Below are 17,134 nucleotides of genomic sequence, written 5' to 3' on the forward strand. Positions count from 1 at the left end.
AGGTTCTTTCCATTGGAAGAGTAGATAAAAGAGATACAGTTGGAAATCCAATGAGATAGAGTTACTTTAGAGACTGGCAGACCTATCCTAGTTTCAGAAAAGGATACAAACAATTGGTCTGATTTTCTAAGTTTCTTAGTTCTATGTAGGTAGAACCGTAACTGTCTGTGAACATCAAGTTGATGAAATTTATATTCTGCACTGTTTGAATGATTAGGAAAAATACAGGCAGTTCAAAAGTTTGGTTCAAATTAACCTGAGAGCAAACTTTAGGGCTGGAGGAAGGGTTTGCAAAAAGGGAAACTGCACGAATGCGCGGGTTCAAAAGGTGGGGAAGTAAGTTTGGAGAGAACAAAATTTAGATCCCAAGGAGATACAGGTGCCTGAAAAGGAGGTCTCAGCAAGGTAGTGCCTTTAAGGAAGGTTTTACATAATCTGTGAGCCATCAGATTAGGCTCATGCTGTCCCAAATGAAAATTAGATATTGCTGCCAGTTGAACTTTAATTGTAGCAGCAGCTGATCCCTAAGTTTGATTAGGAATTCTAACACTAAGGGGATAGATGCTCTGTAAGGATCTGCATTTTTCCCTTTTGCCCAAATAGAAAATCTTTTCCATTTGCTAGCGTATAACTTCCTTGTAGAAGGTTTGTGGGAAGACGTAAGGATATGTGTCACTGCAGGTGAAAAGTCATGAAGCCTGACTAGTGATGGAAGTGAAGCAGCCACGCTGTCAAGTTGAGGGTGTGGAGGCAGGGGGTGAAGGGAGTCTGACATGTGTGTCAAGAGGTCTGGAACTGGGTCCAGAGTCCATGGATCATCTAGGAGATGAGGCCCGAGAAAGGGGAACCAAATCTGATGAGGCCATTAAGGAGTGATCAGAATCATTTTGCTTCCCAATGACTTTGCTTTCTGGATCACTTCCGATATGAGCGGAAAAGAGGGAAATGCATAAGGAGGTCCCGGAGGCCAATTCTGAACAAGTGCGTCTCTCGGTGACTCCCCCGGAGGAGGGAGAAGTAGCTGCTGTATTTGGCGTTGATTGGACTGACAAAAAGATCGCAGCAAGACTGTCCCCATTTATGGAAAATCTGTTCTGCTGCTTTCTGATTCAAAGACCACTCGTGCGGCATCAAAATGGCCCTGCTGAGCTTGTCGGCTATCACATTGGTTGTCCCCAGGATTGCTACTAGAAAGTGCTGGGAAGATATCGCCCACTGCCAAACATGAAGAGCCTCTTGACAAAGGGGGGAAGATCTTGTTCCTCCTTGCTTGTTTAGATACCATACCACTGACATATTGTCCGAATGGATTGCTATCGTCCCTAGAGGAAGAAAGTCGTGAAGTGCTTGCAATGCTTGAAGCACTGCTCTCATCTCTAGGACACTGATATGCAAGTGAGCCTCATGATCTTGGCATGTGCCTTGGACAGTCCTGCCTAGATAATGCCCCCCCCCCCATCTTGGAGGAATCCGTGGTCACAGTAGCAACGGGTTGGCGAGGAAGGAAGGGTGTTCCTGTCGTCAGTTGATTGGGCTGGATCCGCCAACGAAGGTCCTTTTTGCAAGATTCCATTATGAGAATAAGATGAGACAGAGGCAGTTGTTGAAGAGACCATTGGGAAAAAAGTTGCCATTGAAGAATTCGCATATGCAATCTGGCTAGTGGAACTAGATTTATGCTAGAAGCCATGCTCCCTAAAAGTTTCAGCACTGTCTTGGCCTTGACTTTTTGTTGAGGAAGTAAGCTGTATATCTGTTGTCTGGGATTTTGAATTCTGTCTGCAGGAAGACTAGCCATCATGGCGACTGTGTCTATTTCTGCGCCTATAAAAGTCACAAATTGAGAGGGCGACAAGGCAGACTTTTCCCAATTTATAGTAATTCCTAGCTGGATACAGAGCTGGATGGTTGAATCCCTGGCTTGTAGGAGTAGGTGCCTGGTGCCACAGTAAGGAGCCAGTCATCCAGGTACGAAAACACTTGGACTCCATGATGTCTCAAGTGAGCTGTCACTACTGCCATGCATTTGGTAAACACCCTGGGGGCTGTGGTGAGACCAAAGGGCAGAGCACGAAATTGGTAATGACTGACTCCTAGCCGGAAGAGTAGATGACTCCTCGATGCTCTGTCCATTTTGATGTGGTAGTATGCATCTTGGAGGTCTATGGAGCACATCCAATTGTCTTTCCCTAATAGAGGGAGTATAGACTGCAGGGTTACCATCTGGAACTTGGACTTCTTTACTGATTCGTTTATTTTGCTGAGGTCCAAAATGGGCCTCCAGTCCTCTGTTCATTTTGGCACTAAAAAGAATCTGCAGTAAGTTCCGAATCCTATCTGGTCTGCAGGGACGGTTTGGGTGGCTCTCTTTGAAAGCAACTTTTGAACTTCTATAGTTGCTTGATCCCTGTGATTGGGTGGAATATCTGGGATCTTCTTGGGGGTGTGGGGTGGAAGAAAGAAGGGTATGGAGTATCTTCTGGTGATTATTATTTGTACCCGCTTGTCTTGGGTGATGTTGAGCCAGGCTTCTGGATGCAAAGATAAGTGACCCCGACTGGCTCCAGAGAAGCACAGCCTAGCCCCACATCGAGAGCGCTGATAGGGACGGCCATGAAAGGAATCGAGGCCAGCCTGGTGTTGCTGATGCCCCCTGCCCCTAGGGTGATGTCTACCATTAGCTCCTCCTCTACTGCCTCTGAAGGAGGAATCACCCTGTGCATCCGGGAAAAATCTCTGGGATATCTTGAACCACATTTTCCCACCTCTCTGATCCTTGGGGTATGGTCTAGAAGGGACAGTAAAATGTACTTCCATGGCAGGGAGAGTTTTCCCTTCCTGTTCGCACCTGGTGAGTGTATCTTTTACCTTTGGTCCAAACAAAGAGGAATTGTCAAAGGGGGCGTTGGTAAAAGTAGATTTGAAGGGCTCTGCAAAATTACATAAGTGCTTCCAGGAGTGTCTCCTACGGGAAACCCCTGAACTCGCCACCCTACTTGCTCCATCTGCTGCATAGGAGATCAGCCCCATGGAGGAGTTAAAAATGGAGTTTAAGGTGGACGACTGAGCAGTAACTTTCTCAGGGACTCCTTCAGTTGATGTACCTTGGAGAGTATCTCCTAGCTCCTTTAGGAGATCTCTTTGAAGCCTAGTAAAATGTGTGAAGTAATTCAGCGATCTGAGAGTGAAAGCCACTGAAAAGACGATACACTTCCCATATCTATCCATTGTTCGAGACTCCTTGTTCGGTGGATGGACAGATGTAGAAGTCTCTGCTAGTTCCTTTTTTGTGGCTGCCGCCACCACCATGGCATCTACAGGCAGACCTTTGGTCAAGAACTCTTTCTCTTTGGGCGCTGAGAGAAATTTGTTGGTCTTCTGAGGACTGGTTCTATGGCATCAGGAGTTTCCCACACCTTTCGACTAACTAGGTCCAGGAGCTCATCAAAAGGTGGAGACACCCAAGAGGCTGAAGGTTGAGACCCGAAAGCTTTCAGTTACACTGACTCCTCATCAGAAGGGGGTGACAGTGGGCCAGCCGCCTCTCTGCTTTAAGATCTCTTAAGATATCTACAAAGCAGATATCATCAGAGGACTACCTAGGGGACCCTCCTGACTCCTCGAGGTCAGTGTCTGAGGTGATGGACTCATCTGGGGAGTCTACATGCTTCCTCTTGCATGTCCTCTTCCGAGGGGGCTCTTCAGAAAGGTATTCTGGGGAGATCTCGGAAGACTGGGGGGCCACCCAATAGGGGCTCCTGAGGCTGTGGGTCTCTGCTGTCAAGAGAGAGAAATGGTGCTGAGACAGAGGTCGGTGCTTGAGGGGGAAGAGTATCTGTACCCTTGTGCGGAGCGACGACCGAGACAGCACGCTCCTCATTATCTCAAATGCAGATCTCTTCAGCTCCGAGGACAGCCCCAGTTCTGAGGAAATGGAGGTAGCCCTCGGCTCCGAGATGGATGTAGGGTCCGAGCTCAACCTAGCCGACGTCCCGAGAGGTAGGCACAGCACCAAAGAGGTTTGGGTCCAAGCGTCCCTGTCGGGGCCGACTGGTGAGCTTCGGCTCCTAGACACCAAGGATGGAGCTGAAGGTGTCGGAGTGGAACTCAGCTCTGAGACAGCCACACGGGGTGCTGGAACTGAGAGTTCCACAACAAGTGGCACCCAAATCTCTGGCTCTGAAGGACCAACATGGCTCGGCGGAGGAACAGCAACAGGGAGAATGGCCTTAGATGGCTCCGGAACCAACTTGGTCGGAGCCAGCAACAATTTTGGTAAAGCAGACAACTTCAAAAGTCTAAGCACTACTCTCTTTACATCCTCTTCTGAAAGGCTCTTGGACGATCTGGATGACAGGGTAGGTGACCTAGATCTCTGTAAAATGGGAGATCATAAAGTTGAGGAGACCAGCAATAGCTCTCTAGACCGGCTCCGATGCAATTTCTCAGTAGTCTGCTCCGAAAGACTTGGGACTGACACTGCAGTGTCAATATCGATAACCTCGACCAGCTTCAAGGACAGTGGAGTCAAAGAGATCAAAGGCTTATCCAATTTTAAAGTTTTCTGAGGAGGTCCAGACAAATTAGTCAGTACAGGAGAATGTCTCTTTGCTGACTTGACCTTCTCTTTCTTTGAGGAGTAAGACTTGGAGGACGATGAAGAGCTGGCTAAATCCTCCTCGAATGAAGGCTTAAGGAGACCTTTCAGTATTAATTTGTTCTTCCTTTCTTGGAGAACTCTGGAGCTGAAGGAGTGACAGAAAGAACAAGTTTCCTGTAGGTAAATGGCTCCGAGGCAGTAAACGCAATTACTATGCCCATCAGTAATTGATATTTTTTGGGAGCACTTAAGGCACTTTTTAAAACCCCAAAGGTTTATGATCTTTGGACTCCTTTGACATGTCTTAGTACTAAAAAGAAGTTCTACAAAGACAGAAGAGAGGACAAGGTCCTCTAACATAAACGGGCCTCGCCCTTAAGAAAAACTACCACAACAACACAACTGGGGACTAGGTCCTCTAACTTAAATGGGCCTAGCCCCGCTAAGATAACTCATTCACAGAGAGCAAACAACAGAGGACTAGGTCCTCTAACTGAAACGGTCCTAGCCCTGTTGAGGAAAAAACGCCAGGAAGTTAAATAGAGTACTAGGTCCTCTAACTTAAATGGACCTAGCTGTGGGAAACAGGAAAGAAGCTAAGTCAGAAAATACCACAAATTGTGAATTTTAATAGTAAACAACACTGCACACAATATACTATACTATTGAAAACTAGAAAAAACAAGGTGCTAACACAAATGCAGAAATACATTAATAGCAAACCATGTCAAAAACTTGTACACAGAAAGGATACCACTCGGAGAACAAAAAACGGGCCTGGAAGGACCAACAAGTTCTCAGCAATAACTATGGAATTTTAGCAAAAAGCACTACTATTTACTACCTATGAAAAACTATTACTAAGACTATGTAAACTAAGCTGTCCTATAAGCAGAAATATCAATAAGACTATAATAATAATGAAAAATATGCAACTTAGCCACGGCCAAGCAAGAAGCACTTCTGAACTTGTAGACGCGGCAAACGAGATCTGGAGATTCTTACTAGTACACTATGGGATACCTACCTTGCCACGAGCCAACTAAGACACTTTGAGCTTTGTAATCGGCCGAGTCAGAGCCGAGTATCGGCCCCTTAACCATATGTAAGAATGAAGGTGAGATAGGACTACAGAACATTAAGAATTATGACCATGTATTATACTATGGTCAATTTATTGGTGACCTTTTTTTATATGGAGGGGTGATATAAAAGATCTTTTATACTTTTTGAATGAGTTAAATAATGTCTGTGAATACCTAAGTTTTACTTGGAATTATAGTTATGACAATATTTGTTTCTTGGACATTGAGGTGTATAAAGAAGGTAATAAGCTTTGCACCAAGATATACAAGAAAAGTGTTCAGAATAACACCTATTTAAAATATGACAGTATGCATCCTAGATATGTTAAACATAACATTGTTAAGGGGCAGTTAAAAAGAGTGAGCGATTTAACCGATTGCGATAAAAGATTTTTTGAAGGAAGTGAGCTACTGTGTAATAAGTTTATAGCCAGAAGCTATCCAGTAGGAATAGTAAAGAAAAAATTAAGTGAAGCAAAAGATGTTAGGGAAGCTTACAATGTTTACAATTCATCACAGAATGTAGATGCAATTCATTGTAATCGAAAGCCTAAAGAATATGTGCTAGGAATGGTTGTTACATGCTCAGTGGATGGAAGGCAGATAAAAAGTTTGTTTGGGAATAATTGGAAAATTATGGGTGTTTTTCCTGAGATAAAGAAAATTGTGGGAGATGAGCCTATATTTGTAAATAAAAAAGGTAAAAATCTAAAAAACATATTCCAAGATAAGTTAAAATATATTAATGAAGGGAAAGAGAAGATATATAAATGTTTAAACTGTGAATTTTGCAAGCTTATCTACAAAGGACCAACTGAAATATGTTAACAATGTTAAAATACAAATATATAATGAGAATATTTGCAAGACTAAACTCACACTTTGTCTGTTTGCTCACAACGTGCCTCTTATTATGTGGGTAGGGCAAGCAGTGAGTTATTTAAAAGAATGAGGGAACATATATATGCAGCCCAGAAAAAAGATGTCACTAATGCATGGGGAAAAAGCATTATAAGAGTACTGCGTGTGTAGGGACACCAAAATTTATGATAGACAAAGTTTCAAATTTTGAAAACAAGCTTGGGGCAGATGATGAATTAGACTGGAAAGAGTATTGTTGGATTTTAAAGTTAAATGCAAGTCACCCTCCAGGACTTAATGACAGAGGAAATTTTAGAGTATATTTAAAAAGAAAAAGGTTAACACACCAAACATGGTGCTAATATATACATATATATATATATATATATATATATATATATATATATATATATAAAACATTGTTTTTTTCCATATTATTAGTGATATTATTATATATGAATTTTAAGAATATTGTCATTTTAAGTATAATTTCTTTTGTAAGTTATTTAATTGCACAAAAGTGATTGATGTCTTTGTAATTGAACAATTAATTAATTAGTGGTATGATGATGAGTATAAAAGCACTTAAGTTTTTTTCTTATTCAGTCTGAAGAAGTCTTTTTTGCAAGACGAAAGCACTTACTGAATGAGTTTGTGTCACTCTGGTTTATTAAAGGCTGCTTTTTGAAGATTTCATTTGGATTTGTTGCTGTGGTGTTGAGATGATGAATTAGAGTGGAAAGAGTATTGTTGGATTTTAAAGTTAAATGCAAGTCACCCTCCAGGACTTAATGACAGAAAAAAATGTTAAAGTATATTTAAAAAGAAAAAGGTTAAAACACTGAGCATGGTGCTAATATATATATATATATATATATATATATATATATATATATATATATATATATATATATATATAAACATTGTTTTTTTTCCCCATGAAGTCTTGTTTATTAGAGATATTATTATATCTGAATTTTAAGAATATATATATATATATATATATATATATATATATATATATATATATATATATATATATATATATATGGGTACTATGCCTAACGTAATGCATTTTAACAAATAAGCATTATCAATCTTAATATTTTTTACTGTAAGCAAACATTTTCCAAAGTATAAATCATGTACTTTAGGGTTCCCTTGTCACCATTAAAGTATTTTTCTTTCATGACATATTGATCATTATTTTCACTGACAGTAAAATCAAAGTTACTAGTGAGAAATTTGTCCAAATTGTTCATTTCTTGATCTTCCTTATTAGTTAAACATGTTTTCTTGCCTGTAGGGCTAGAAGAATTTATTACAGTACCTTTAGATGGATTGAAATTTGATCTAATAGTCGAAGCATATGTCTCAGTGGGTAGCAGACTCTTGGGACGTGCTCCCATGCGTTCAACGTCTTCATCCACATGGAAATGTGAAAAATCAAAAGTAAACTCATTGTCCGATACATTGCCACTGTTGTTTTGCGGTTTGAGCAACATTGGAAGTTCATTGGAATGTGTATCCACTCGATTTTGCAGTTCACCTTGTCTATTCGGTATCTCTACTTCTGTAGATACATGGCTCACCGAAATATTTGCGTCTCTCCTTTGTAGACCATGCAAAGGACTCACAGCTGCATTATGGATCCGTCCTACGGCATCTGCTAGCCGAGAGGCTTAACCAGAAGATTTTAAAATCTGTGCTTTTTTGTATACCATAGCACTTTTGTTACTTCATTAAATACGTGGATCCCTGGTTCGAGTTCTGTTTACTTGCTGCATTATTTTACATTACATAGACAGTTGTGGCCGTCTAGTTGTTCGTTTTTCAAACTAGACTTCCACATACTTCATTCTATAAAGAAAACACACCAAAAACTGGGCATGTTATATAGAAACAGCAAATTCCTGACCTCCAACTCTAAACTACTGCTAGCCCAATCCTATCTCCTCCCCGCCCTCCTCTATGGCTCCCCTCTATTTTCCAATTTACAATATAACCTGCTGGCAAAACTTGACCAAACTTATAACAAAATTGCTAGATTTGTCACCAGCAGCCTCTATAAATCCCATCACTGTTTTGCTCTCAAAAAACAACATTGGCTCGAATTCCCACACCTTCTGACAAAATGTCAGTTGATCCAAGCTTTCCGAATTCTTAATTCTAACTCTGACTGTCGATCTCTGTCCAACCTGATCTCCTGGTGCACCCCTCCCCGATCCCTGTGCAGCTCTGATAAACTCTTTCTACAAGTCTATAAACCCAATATTAACATAGGTAAAATACTTTCTAAACACTCCATCTCCCTTATTTGGAATAATCTTCCACTCCATATTAGAAGTCATACCTCTCTTCCTAACTCCAAACATGACCTTATTTTGTACCTCCATAACAACCCTATATGTACCTGTAACCATCCTACTTAACTCCTCCCTTTCCATATTCCCATTTCTCCCCTAGACTTACCATTAAGACATTTTCTTCCTCTTTCTTATCTTACTTTATCCAATCTGCTCTTCTTTCTATACCCTCCCTCTTTATATAATTTACTTTATCCAATCTGCTCTTCTTTCTATACCCTCCCTCTTTATATAATTTACTTTATCCTACTGCTCTTTTTTTTTCCTCCTCCCTCTAGATCACTTCATTCCTCCTCTACTCCTATCTTCTTTTGCACTTTCCTTCTTCTGACCTTGTATATAGCTATGTACTATTCTTTGGATTATATTTATTTTTCTTATCCATTGTGTCCATAAGTTTGTTTTGCTCTTTATATTATTAACTTGTCTCTATTTGTATGTTTTGTTTGGGGCTTTTCCCCTCGGGTCTCCACTGAAAATGGATAATTTCTTACCCAGTTGGACTAACCCGGTTAACAAATGTGAAATAAATAAATAAATAAATAAAAATGATTTTGCATATGAAGCAAGTCAGACTTATGGGTCTGTAACTGCCTGTATCTATGGAAGGCCTACCCTTATGCAGGGGAATGACAGCTGCATTTCTCCATTCATTTGGTACAAAACCTGTAAGGAGGGTCAGACTGAATAGTGTTGTTAGGGGTGTGACTAAATCATGCTTCATACTACTTAAGACCTATCCAGATATACTGTCAGCACCCATTAATGTTGTATTATTAGCTTTTGATAGCACGTTTAATATTTGGTCTTGTGTGAAGGATTGGAAGGGAGAGAGAGAGAGAGAAATGTATTAGCCTGCTGGTTCACTACATCTTAAGCTATATTTCCAACCGTATGTAAGCAATGACATTGAATAAAGAGCAATGTGGATTTATAAAATTACAATATAGTCACAGGGCAGTTACTAGAAGAAATGTATGGCAGAATGAAATTCAAATGAAAGAAAAAAAAAGAAAGAGAGAGAAGATGATACACCAAATGAGTAACAGGAGACATAGTTGTGCTACATGTATAAGTGTGATGTCTGTGAAATTATATGAAATTTAGGTTGTATATCAGGATCTTACAGGGTTAAAACATCAGCTTCAGAAAACTGGACTGCAACAGAATCCTACATGGGCTATTCAAGAACCAACAGCACAATGCACATCTCTACTTCCAACAGGGTTGTTCAGTGAAGTAGGGGCGTGTGAGTCAGATCAATGTAGCACTACAGTATTATGAATCCCATGGCAAGCAGCACTACAGTGGTCGGTCCTTGTATCTGTATTTCTTCTCTGTCTATAGTGTCTCCAACCCCTGCCTATCTTAGTTTCTCCCTCTCTTCCTATACTTCATTTAACCACTATACTATCTACAGTCTTAGCCTTGTATTTAACTCTTCCATAACCTGTTGATGCATCTGTAGCCTTCATTTCTACAGTTTTCTACTTATATATGTGTTTTGTTATTGTTTTGTATATGCATTCAAGAATGTCCATGTACAGTTTTTTTTTTGTTTGTTACCTCTAGTATATAACTGTGGAGCGTTTCTCTCCGGGCCTCTGCTGAAAATGTTTTTTTAGCTAAGCTGGGTCATTACTGGTCAACAAATGGATTAAATAAATAAACAATGCCACATGCAAGTGCCACAGTCTGGGGCCCCAGCTAGTGTAAATTAGCCATTTCCTCTGCCACAGAGCCTTATGCTAGGATGGATGTGCTCTGCTGAACTACTTTGAAGCACAGGAGCGGAACTGGACTCACTATTCCATGGTCTTCACCCACTGCAATCTATGGCAGGAGTGGAGCAGGGAGCACTGCACCAAGGAAGTAATGCAAGGGTGTGCTTGTGTGTGTGTGTGTGTGTGTGTGTGTGTGTGTGTGTGTGTGTGTGTGTGTGTGTGTGTGTGTGTGTGTGTGTGTAAACATGTGCAACAGTATTGCAGGGGTTGGTATGAGGAGAACTAGTGCAGTTTTTCCTTCTGCCCTAAGCATCCAATTCAAAAACATGCAAAACAGTCACCAATGAGTTTTTACTACATGTGGCTGTTGTATAGCTCTGACCTGCTATTTAACATCAAAGTGCTACTGGAGCAAAATGGCATAAGGCAATTATCACTATGGACTGTACCTTTCTGAATATGTACATTATCTATGTTTATCTGGTTACTCCACTTGTTTGACTTTAAAGTGTCTGCATTTAGACATTTCTTTTAGGCTGGTGTTGACTTTTTCCTGGAATCTATGTGATCAGGTTTGTTTATGCCTACATGAAAGGCTTCCTGGAACTGGGGTCCTACAATAAAAAGTTGTGACTGGTGTAGCATCTTTCTGTAAAAGAGTTAAAAAGATATCAAATGTTTTCATGGTGTGACTGCATGCTCTTTTTTAACGGAGGATCTTTCTGCTAGGTATGCAAATGAGTCCATGTCTAGATGCTTGGATAACATGGACAGCAGAAATAATTCTGACCGATTGTATTGACACCCACTTTGCCTTTTTTAAGAGTGAACAGTGATGCTTTGTAAGTGAGACAAAAGTAATGAATCGACAGATCATGTCTGAGATAATCTGAAGAGTTTTTAAGTTCTTTTTTGAAGCTGGAACAATGAATAATAGACCTTATTCTAATTGTGACTGAAAGATACCCTTGCCTATTGGCCCCTTCTCACAGCATGTCCAGAGTAATGGCTTTTATATTTTTGATCTAGTTTAATAAGGGATTGGAAGTTGAGGTTATGGTCTAGTCTTATACCCAGGCACTTGAATTTGTCTGACACTTCTAATACGGATATGCCAGTCCCTAGGAGCAAAGGTGAGTTTTTAATTTTTTGGAGGGGGGGTAACAAAAATCACTACTTTGATTAAAGAGGAATTCAAAATTAGTTTTCTGGAAGTCAGCCAAGTTGCAAAAGACCTGAGATCCTCTTAGTGCTCTACCTTGATATTTATGAGGGAGGGTATACTCTGTGGATTACCATCTCATCTTCACAGAGCATTATAGAAAGGTTTGGGTGTTCTGATGGAACTCTGCTCCAAGTTTACTTGTATCAGTTATTGGTTTGCCAACCAATATTGTTTATTCTGGAAAAGAAAGTTTACTCCTGGAGCATTACTAGCTAATTTATGTAGGGCATACTTATTTTTCAGTTCTGGAAACAAGTTTGTTTTCCACTTTTGCTTATGAAGAGGGAGGTGAAAGGTAGGCAGCTGCATTATGGATGAAATTACCTTTTTTTTCAACGGGATGGTAGCCAGCTGGCATCATACTTAGAGATACAGGTAGCGAGGTAGGTAATGGCTACTTGCAGGCTACCTCTACAAATAATTAGTGTACCCTCCTGTTCCATGACTTCATCTGTAATGATAACTTTAATTGCATTCAGAAAAAAGAAGGAGTGTAAACATGCCTTATCAGTTTTAAACCATGGCAATAACATCTGGGGAGTGGGAATGAATGAATGATTCATTTTGTTCTAATTTATGAATCAGGCTACCATCATTTAAAAATCAATGCTTTATGGTGTCATACTGTTGAGTTTTTGGGAGAACTTAATAGTGAATGGGGCCAAAATTTGCTTTAATATTGGTTTTGAGTAGGAGATAATAATGGAGTACTACCATATAGGTGGCAATCCACTAAGCACAGAAGAGGTTATCAGGGACATGGGGACCCAGGTTGACAGTGGCCTTTCTTTTGACATTCACATTGCTAAAGTGGTTAGAAAGACCTTCTACATTGCCCACCTGATCATGAAGGGATTCACATCCAGATCTAGTGAGGTCATTGTTCCCCTGTACTCTTCACTTATCAGACCAATGATCGAGTACAATGCCCCATTCGGGATGTATCTCACCCGACATCTGCAGCAATTGGAGAGACCCCAAAAGTTCCTCACCAAAAGGATAAAGGGACTCCAAAATCTGTCATATGCTGCCAGATTGAAGAAACTCCAGCTCTATTCAGTCGCATACCGTCTGCTCAGAGGTGACATGTGCCTGACATACAAGGCCATGTCCAACCCGGAATTAATGGACATGCTCCACCTCAAAAATCCAAATCCACCAAAACCACTAGAGCAAGCGACTTAAACCTTAGCACGGATATAAATAGGGCGTGCTGGAGGGATAGATTTATCACTCAGAGACTCCCTATGCTGTGGAATAAAATCCCGGTCCATGTGAGGCAGAGCACCTCGCTGACTCTGTTCAAGAGAAATCTAGACCTGTGGATGGGAGATCGTAGGTTTACCCCGGGAATCATCTCTGTGTCACTGCTGGACAGAGGCACAACAAACTAATGGGCACAGTATTTTCTCATATAAGGGGTGGCGTAAGCCACAAAAATTTGGGCTAGGCTTATAAATGCCTTAGGGCAGATAGCCTAGTATAAACCTATGAACCTATGAACCTATTTAATGAGATACTGGCCATTTAGGCAGACACATCTTTTTTTTTTTTTTGGAGGGGGGATCTTCTTTTGTATTCAGCAGTAATGGGTGAGCAGAGTATACAGGGAGGAACAAATGTAATGGAAATTCAGTAAGTTTTGTTGCTGAAGTAACTACATGGATAACAAAATCTGAAATACGCTTTCAGAAATAAATATTGTTAATAACAATCATTCAAGCTGGTAAAGTTCGATAGTGACAGCTTTAATGGAAACAAAGAAGAAAGGTAGTCAAAAAACAGGAAATGAGGACACATGGTTTGAAAAATTAGTTTTACTAAGGATAATCTCACTTGCATATAAACTATATAAATTACAGCAGCAGAGATTCAACAATTATTATGTTGCAAAAGTGAGGAACTTGAAGACCATTTGGTATAATTCGGATGACCATTAAAAAAAAATTGAGCGACAGCTGTAATGCATAGCATCACCTTTGATAACTACATACAAATCTCATTAAGAAGTGGACAACAGGAAACTTTGCTGTTAAAGTGAACTCTCCTCAAACATGGACTATTAAGGTATAGATCTTACATATAATGTAAGTATCTTCTAGTACCTTCTTCAAGAAGTGTCACTGTTAGTTTAAATCATTAAATCTAGATAGATTTCCAAACGGTACCTTATTACTGTGGGAGGTAGAAGTTAGAAATATTGTTTTAAGACAGTACTGTCAGAACTCCTACTTAATGTATAATAAACTTATTGTATGTATGCCAAGAATATACATGTTTTAGGGCCATTAAGATCAATTATAAAACAATAAACAGGATAGGACAAGGGACATTGAGTGACTAGATTAGTCCTAGCAGGTAAGTTTAACATCAGGTAGCTATCTGCATAAACTCAAATAGCATTTTTCCAGTGGTGATAAAGGTCTTGAATGACCTTAGTAAACTGCAGAAATGCAAACAACCTTGTACAGACTTAAAACAGATGTATTCAGAGTCCTATGTACAACAAAGTCCAAAAGTTGAGAGGAAAAATAATAATAATAATAATAATAATAATAATGAGAGGTTTGAGAATATAAATATAGTCCCAATTCATGGCATTACCATAAGGTTATTAGAAATGTGAAAGCGGGTGGGGAGTGATGGTGGGGGGGTGGAGGTACTGACAAGCTTTTTTTAACTAGATAAGGCATTCTTGCAATAAAGGAAATAATTTGGACACAACAGTGCCCAGTGTCCCAGTAAGATGGATTTTAGTTTAAGAAACAGATATTAACATAAAACAGTAGTAGAAATTAATAAAAGTTTGTAAATTAGGATTAGTAATCAAATATATAATACAAAAATAAATAAAAGCCTCCTTTTTAATTTGAAAATTTATGCATGCATCTGTCAACCTCCATGTACTTTTTATTTTTTTACATGGGAAACTTTCAGTCATTGAGAAGCAAGTGATGCAAGCTGTGCAGTTTAAAAAAATGTGCTTTTCCCTTAGTTGTGGGACTACAGTTTTAAAAGTGCTTTTATTTACCTAGTCAGGTAGTTGTAATAACCCACTGAAGTAGAAAAACACATAAATGGCTTTTACTTATGGTACGTTTTGAGTTATTTTCACTTGGGAACTCAAAGCCAATATTCACTTCCACATTCATTCTTTACCATGCACTGCAATTCTTCCTATTTAAGTGAAGGCAACTGAAATGCCGAGTGGCAACAAGCAGAAAACAAAGACAGATACTATGGTGGAAGAACAAATCTCAAACATCGCTCTTCTCTTTTAAATTTCTTTTTCTGCAGGAAGAGCAAGCCCCTCACACCTCATGGACTTCTATATACCAGCTCTGAGATCACCATATCTTGGAGAAAAGGGAACATTCCGAGAAATGGCCGTCTTGGACTTCACATATGTTATGTCCGTTTTTTCATCCATTCTGTCTTCATGTTTTGGGACTTGCTTTAGCAGGTCCTGACATTTCAAATGGTTACCTGCATGGCTGTTATCCAAACTGTGCTTGTTTGAAAATGACTGCAGTCGCTACCTGAAAGATGAGTCCCTCAGTGCACCAGAACTGAACTTACAGCATTAATGCATTTTGAATACAAGGCACTCACTAGGTTAGAAATTAACTTGCAGAACTGATGCATTTTTAGAGAAAGATGTAAAGTCCCACTTATAGACTGAGTTCACCATAATTGGTTGGCAGCAAAGTCTTCTCCCTAGTGCTAATAGCATGAGAAATAAAGTACAGTTGTGTATACTTACCATAAATGTAGATGTTCGAGTGTTTTCACTGTTGCAGTCATTACATTCGGGTAATCTGCTGGCAGGTTGCCTTCAGTCGGCCTGAATAACAAAGTCTTGGGTCCTGCGTCGGTTGCTGTCTCCTCCTCCATGACGTCAAGTCGTCAGAGGAATAAAACATGCAGCTGATGCCATTTTAATCAGTTTTCTTGCCCCAGATGTCAGGTGCCCCCCCAAATGGGGAGCAAAAATATATATAAATAAACTGTAAATATATAAATGCACCTTAAAAAACATAAAATTTACCTTCAACTAAAAGCAAATACACCACAAAGGCTTTTGAGTATAGTGAAGGAAAGAAAAGGTATAAAATGGGAGATGGCGGGTGGGTAACCCGGACTGCAACAGTGAATACACTCGAACATCTACATTTATGGTAAGTGTACACAACTGTACTATGTTCTTCGTGTTTCACTGTTGCAGTCATTACATTTGGGTAGAACCCCAAAGCTATGGATGGGAGGATGGAACTTAACAGCATTAGGAGCAGCTATAAGGCCCTGCAGAACTGCAGTGGCAAAGCCTGCCCTGGATTTAGAGAAGAGAGGTAAATGATAAAGCTTTGTGAACGTATGAACACAGCTCCAAGTTGCAGCTTCTAGAATGTCTTTGGTTGGGACCCCACTGAGAAAAGCTGCTGACGTAGAGGCAGCCCTGGTGGAAAGGGATCTGATCCCCTTGGGCACAGGTTTACCATGGTGCAAATAGCAGAAACTAATGCAGTGGCTTATCCATTTAGAAATAGTCTGCTTTGATATAGCCTTCCCCTCTGATCCTTCAGCAAATGCTACCAGTAGTTGCTCAGACTTTCTTAGAGATTTTGTCATGTTTAAGTAGAATCTTAGTTGCCTGTGTACATCCAGTGAATGTAAAATTCGCTCCCCCTTGTTCTGAGGATTTGGGAAACATGCTGGCAGGTGACTGGTCTGGTTAAGAGCCACACTGGATACCACCTTAGGCATAAAAGAAGGATTGGTCCTGAGGGCCACCCTGTCCGGGTAAAACATAATGAAAGACTCCACTGCCATGAAAGCCTGTAGTTCTGAAACCCTTCTTGCTGAAGTGACTGCCAAAAGAAAAGCTGTCTTCCAAGACAGAAATTTTATATCCGCAGTAGCTGCTGGTTCAAAAGGAGGCAGGGTGAGTTTTTCCAGCACAAAATTGAGGTCCCATGCAAGGAGTTGGTGTTCTCCTGGGAGGCCTTAAGTTTTTGGCCCCCCTGAGATACTGTTTAAGCAGTGGATGAGAAAAGAAGGGAGACTCTGTTGTAATGAGCCGAGATGGCAGAGGCATGGATTTTTATTGAAGAAAAAGATAGGCCCTTGTCAAGCATCTCAGTTAAGTATTGTAAAATCTGAGGAATATTGGGCTTTGCTGTGTCTATTCCTTGTGCTTGGTTCCAAGCACAGAATCTCTTCCATTTATCAGCATAAGATTTTCTAGTACTAGGCCTTCTGGCTTCCAAAATGAC

General features: G+C 40.1%; 1 protein-coding gene across 3 annotated transcripts in view; it reads right to left on the minus strand.

Moving 5' to 3' along the window:
• Positions 1–17,134, minus strand: part of VAMP5 (vesicle associated membrane protein 5) — a 432,229-nt gene that overhangs the window by 108,977 nt on the left and 306,118 nt on the right. The gene's annotated exons all lie outside the window — the stretch shown is intronic.

This window comes from Protopterus annectens, chromosome 9.part0, assembly GCF_019279795.1.
Source record: "Protopterus annectens isolate FY-2018-M chromosome 9.part0, PAN1.0, whole genome shotgun sequence".
NCBI lineage: Eukaryota > Metazoa > Chordata > Ceratodontiformes > Protopteridae > Protopterus > Protopterus annectens.